We start from the raw sequence: 6,907 nt of genomic DNA on the forward strand, positions 1-6,907 counted from the left end.
CGCATGTTCTCCAACTTTATGTTCCTGAAAAGCTTTTAGCCCGAGAGGTTTCCTATCAAACTGTGGGAAATGGCCTAGCTAAATCCCTCAAGGAAGCCAAGAGTTCCATCTGGCCATCATTCCCTATTTCTTGTGGAGTATATACTTCCAATAATTTCAAACACAAAATTCTTGAGATTGAACACATACTATGCTTAAAATTTCCCACTATCCCATCTCGTCAATATGACCCAGACAAAGTGGCTCAAAATTTCATTGTTCGAGTCAAAGTCAAACAATTCCAACATGAACCTGATGTTTCTGATGACTTATTTGAAACAACCCGAGACTATGAACACGTGTAAAATTTAGTCGAGGCTTGCTTGAACCCAGAGGAATTAAATAAATTCAATAAATATAGAAGTAAAAGGTTTGAAAACCTCCCTCTTGATGTATGGAATATTTGTCAACAAGTCCTACATCTAGATCAGGTTTTGGCCCAATTTAAAAAGGAAAGTGATACCAAACAGGAAAATAAGGAAAGCACAACATCAGCGCAGCACACTGATGAATCGCAGTCTGCCAGCAATTTGGATAAAGTATGGAAACAATTTGACCAAATGATCAATACAGGATCGTAGGAGGCACAAATTTCAACTCCAAAAGAAACACTTAATACTCCTGAAATCACTAAGAAGATCCCACTCACTATTGGGTCTTCTGATAAAGTTTTCAACATTGATGACTTGGAAGTCATCTTAGTTCACCCTACTTCAGAAGTTGTTCTTATAATTGAAGAAATACCTCATATCGATGTATTTTAGAGTATCAAATATAGGCTTTTATGAGTAGACAGAGGAAGAGAAAGAGAGTTTAGCAATCCCAGACACTAGTTCTTGGAGATATACCAATGGATCTTGTGTGGAAAGATCCACAAACAAACCTTTCTGATGATCTCAATAGGCTATCGCAGTTTGCAGGATAATATTCTATAGCCACTGTCAATAAGGCTTTAGAAGTACAACAGCTAATGAAAGACAAAAATGAAAGGATCCTACAAGTGGAACATGAATTACTAAATGCAAAATAGGGTATTGATCAAAGATGATAGGTATAGGCCGTAACTCCATTACATAAATTTTTTGATGAGATGAAGCTTTAGCATGAAGCTAACATCAAAAGAAAATATGATCAGTTACATGACTCCAACTTAGGATTGATCAATTGAAGGATAATCCTAAGATTGAGGATTTCAAAAAAGAAGCAAGAGAACTCAATACTCTCCTTACTTAGAAACATGTGCTTTTCTACCAGAAATTAGCAACAACCAATGATCAATGTCAAACAAGTGAATCACTAATGACTTATTTGTCCGATATAAGGACATACTTTGACGACATTCAAGATAAAATATCTTATTATATTACATGGCAGGATAGTGCAGATGGAAGAACAACGAATCCTACAGGGATTGAGGATTCACAAAAAGAAATCCGCTTTAGCTTTTAAACTAAAGCAAGTTGAATGAGCCATTTTTAGTGCGATGGACATCACAAGCAACCTTATTGAAACCATCCGCCATAATATTTTTGCTGCTAATATAATTCGAGAATGCCTAGTTGATTCGTTTCCTGATGTTAAGGCAATGATGAAATATTGGCAGGATTGGTCCAAGACAAAGGAAGATAACATTAAAAAGTTATCGAAGCTAAATCTTGAAAATTATTGGGAGTACTTGGTGAAACCACATAGCCAATGGCTAATGTTATGGTGCCTAGCCAATACCACTTCACATATGCTCCTAGCGCTCTCAGATGTTATGTATGTGGGATAGATGCATATAAATCCAGCTCATCCTCCGTAATTAAAGCCCATGGTGGATATCTATGAACTAAGGTAGTAAATGGGAGGGAAACCAACCTCTCATTCTTGATTAATTGTTTAAACTGACTCTATTTTTGTCCTTTTGGTTTTATTTTGAGGATGGTTTGTTTAAACCTCCTCAATATTTCATATATTTTCTTTTTTTAAAGTTCAATATCTATGTTATAAATTCCCTTTCATGTCTTTAAGAAAGGGGTTCTAAATTTTTGTAAAGAAGACTTAGGAAAGTTGCACTACTGTACTTTTTCAATCATCTTAATAGAAAAGTTGAACCAAGACTGATTTTCTCATGAGCAGAGCATTGATATATCAGGTACTTCTACCTTTATGTTATTGTTGTTCTTTGTTTGGTTAATAATTGTACATTAAAATTGTTTTGCTATGTGTGATCTTACATGGAGTTAAACACTTATTCACTATTGAAAGTGAGAAATTGTTATTTTTGAATGTATGTGGAAAACAATGAAATCTTTTATGAGACATGTGTTAGCAATTAATTTAATTGACTATTTAATCAAATTAATTATCTTGCTTGTATTTATTTCTTGAATTGTTAGATGATCTATATTATCTAGCATATTAGATAATCTTTCAAGCGCATATAAGAAGAAGATATATTCCAGGATATAGATAGATATACATATAAATATATATGTGTACTTCGTTCATTTCTATTCACCACATCCATTTCACTTTCTTTATACTTCACATTTCACTATATATTCTTAAAGGGAAACTGGTCCCATTATCCCTAGTCAAAGCCACTATTCCAAACAGAAAAGGAACAATTTTCAAGTTCCTGACTAGGTGGTTATCCCCGACGTTGAGGCAGTGACATTTTGAGCCTTAAACAATGTGTTACATAATATATGTGGAATTGTGGATAGTTGTAATATTTTCTACTCAACTCTTGTAATAAGGCTTCTATTTGGCATCAAGCATTTATTTTTTATCCAACAAACTTATAAGGTTGAATCCTGCCAGGCCAATCAAGTTCCTACATGGTACTTCTATGTATTTCCATCAGTAGATCTAACTCTTGTACTCAAATAAAATGAGATTGAAATGGATACTCCAAAAAAGGTCTCAATTAGCTAAATTCCTACTACAAAACCTATGACAAGACAGCTCTCTCAATGAGTGTTTATCATCAACCACATCTAAGAAAGTAGTTGCATTTAGGTTCCTTTAGTGACGAAATTTCTCTACTTTATTATGTTGATAAGAAACACTAATCTATGGGGAAAACTAGGTTTGTGTCACATATCCCTTCCCTCAAGGGATTTAGTCCTTCACACTCAAAAGGGAGGTGTTCTTACAAAACATAGAAGGCTGCAATGCTTTAGAGGATCCTTTAGGGTTCATTCATACAAATACAAAGCAATCTAAAATAAGAGAATGGAGGCATCGAAGAAAAACTCAAAAACACCAACTATGTGAAGGGGTACCAAATCAATCTCACAATAGAGTTATGTAACTTGGTTACCAAATTCAAACTAAATTCATCAATGAAGGATTGTTATGTGCATTAAGTCCTCGTGTGCTTATTAATTAGTTAAGGTGCAAGTCAAGAAAAAGATAAAATATTAAATTTGTTAACTTGTCAAAGAAATCCTTGTGTCATTTATAAAGTTATATATATATATATATATATATATATATATGATTTACTAAAAAAAACCGAATTACTCTATACCATTTGATAGTACAAATAGTATGAACCAAACCTGTATCATAAACCAAGTGAAGCCCTTTATGTACTCACTCTATGTCTCTAGTAAACGAATTATTAATTGTTGTGAGAGATTTGGTTATGATGAAGGAAATCCATTTATGAGAATTAAAATACTAAAGTTTAGATCTATAAACTAGATATCCAAAAGATACATTTGGTCATATTAACCAATTGAGAGAAAGAGTGTTACTCTGCATTTTCCTTGATCACCAACACTATCAATCAGGCCCAAAATCACAAATCAATTGTAAAGATTACACATCGCATTAGCTTATTATGTAATAGAACAATGTACAAGTCAATATATCAACATGTTTATAATAAGAAAAATCATGTACATTATTTGTATATAAAGTGTGATCACACAATGATCCAGATCTTGGAGTGCCAAGATCAAAGAGATTTGAAAATCTCCAAAGAGAAAAGAAAACACATAATATTTAAAATAAGCAACTCTTTATTAAACCATAGAAATTGTTACAAGTACATTCTGTGGACGAATCTGTCTTTTTAGAAAGTGAGGCCAAATTTTATAGTTTTTTGAGTTACAATACCATAGGTAATTAAAATGGAAAATACCATGGATAACTACCATGGGTGGATGAGACTTTCCATTCAAATCATTCCTCCCTCCTTAGGAAGCAATGGTCCCCATTGCATAGAGTTCCCTCCTAAGAAAATTTTGTTAAACATGTGCCAATGAAGAGAAGGGTTGTCTTGTTGACTCACAACCATGGGTTTGCAGATGACCCAAAACCATGGGTTTGTGGATGAACCAAAACCAAGAGCTATTGAAGACAAGGTTTTTATGAGGTTGACACATAACCGTGTGTTTTTGGATAACCCATAACCATGATGAGCGAAGATATGAGGATAGAAATACCTTATAATGCATTTGATCCAACTGTGATAGTGACATTGTGCAATGTAGAAAATGGATTTTGATGGCAAGGGTTTTATGTGATTGACCCATAACCATGATGAATGAAGATCTGAAGACAGAGACACCCTGTAATGATTTTGGTCAACTATGATGTTGTTAGTGTGTGGCCTAACAAATGGAATTTGGTGGCAAAGGTTTTGTGTGGCTGACTCATAATCTTAGGTTTTCAAGTGACCCATACCATGTTGAAAAAGGGTCTGAGGATACAGATATCCTATAATGCTTGACGCCAACTATGAAGGCGATAGTGAATGACTTAGAAAATGGACCTTGAGATAGTTTTCATGCTAGTTTTCCTAGTAGAAATATGATAACTTAGCTGGTGGCTTATCTTTGTGGTAAACCAAAGGGTTGCCTTTTGAGATGGTGTCGTGGTTGAAGACAAATATGTAACCCTGCAAGGTCTCATTTTTATTTTTTGATACTATTCACTATGTCAGCACTATTAGCATTGATGTTATCAGCCTTCTGCTTTAGCTTTTCTCTTACAATGGTTGACTTGTTGGAGTAATTATGCCTAAGGGTGTCAACCCTGTCACTACTGGTAATATTTGACTTAGGCTGTCACGACAAACATAAATTAGAGAATGGTGCCAAATTGGCAGCAATGACACTCTATTTACTGTTTTCATCTAGTGTCATATTTTCCTGTAGTACTCAAAGTTGTTCCCATAACTGCCCAAAGGATTGTTGTTGTTGCTTCACCATGCTAGAAAAATATCATTAGTTTATTGTTAACTGGTGTTTGCGGAAAGGGAAGACGTGGAATTAAAATTTGAGAACACCAACTCCAAGTGCTAAAGCATCTCGTTAGCACCTACTCATGCATTGAAAATTAGAAGGTCTCAATAGTTGCACCTTGGACCACTCCTCGCCTGAACATTTCCTTAGCGTATGTTTCCAGTTGTGGTCAGTTTCAACAACAGATAATTCCAAGCTATTAGATATCTCTTCTCCCACTACTGGGAATAGTTGTTGTCACTAGTCCATCTTCAAAACCTGCTTCTAAGAAAGGTTGTATTTTGTGTCAACAAAAGTAGAGGACTACGAGCCTGAAGCGACATGCAAATGTGGCTCCTAGTGGGAAGACAAACGATGTTGAGACTGCTTTGAAGTACATTGCAGCTAATGGATTTTATGGAGCTAGCAATCCATTTGAAATCCCCGTAAAATGGTAAAACTGGAAATATGTAGGGAAACTTCCTTTCCTTCTTATACATTGATCTAAATGTAATCATTTCATGGCTATAAGGGCCTGTGATGAAAGTGTCTTCTAGGTAACCTTTGGTGTATTTTCAGGCCATTTTAGGCTCAATACAATAGGATAACGTGGGATACAGGGCATCACATCCTGTGAAGTAACCCGGTGCATATGATAAAGATGAGGATATGTTGGGATTAAAAGAGCCGCAAATCTAGTAGGAATTGCAATTCACCTAGACGAGATCGTTACATGTCTGCTACCGACAATATTTTATGATGAGTTCCAACGAAGAGTTCAATATTTTATGATGAGTTCCAACAAAGAGTTCTACAAAATATGGAGTGATTTCTAGAGTTGCACCAGAGGCTACTAACACTGCAAAAGTTGTATTCGATCTAGGGTTAGAGGCCATCAGGGGTAACGCATGAGCCCATATATGGCCAAGTCTCTGTGGCATATTTCTTGTTGCTGTCATATCCGCGAGGTTTGATTCTCGTCAAGAGCCACTGCCAGATCTTTGTCTTCTCGCATACAGACTGTAACACCAAGGGGTGAACCTCAATCATCTTTTTGATTATTTCCAGTATGTTGTAGAGCACAACTAACTCATCAAGGTCGCCTTCATCAACTGACTCATTAGGATAAGGAGCTTCAACAGTTTTTCTCCACCAGGGCTTCAGCGAGCACCTAAACTACCTCACTGGAGTCTTTCGCAGCATCCTCGTCCATCAAGTCTTATGAGACTGATAATGGAGTGGATGGAATTGAGGTGTACGACATCTGGGTATAGCTCCAGTGCCCCTCCAAGGTCTTCAGATGCACCAAATCCTTGTGGAGCTCAAGATCTAAGTGGAAAAACATGGGTGGTCTATGTATTTCATGTGGACCTCTAGATTCCAGCACCATTTTCTTCAAAGTACGCATGTCCATGGCATGTACCCCACTAGCTCACACTGAATTCACTATGTATGTTTCTATCACTACTGTGAACCAATTGTCCATGGAATGTACCCCACTAGCTCACACTAAATTTACTATGTATGTTTTCTCATTATTGTGAACCAATTGATGGAGGATCTAATCTTATTTTTCCTCTACCCAGATTATCACGTTGGAGCTAATTATTATCTTCAGGCTCATCAATTTCCATGGAGGCATAAGT

Source organism: Pinus tabuliformis, chromosome 2_2 (genome assembly GCF_031772625.1).
Source record: "Pinus tabuliformis cultivar Carrire ecotype Pingquan chromosome 2_2, CPIR1, whole genome shotgun sequence".
NCBI classification, from domain to species: Eukaryota; Viridiplantae; Streptophyta; class Pinopsida; order Pinales; family Pinaceae; genus Pinus; species Pinus tabuliformis.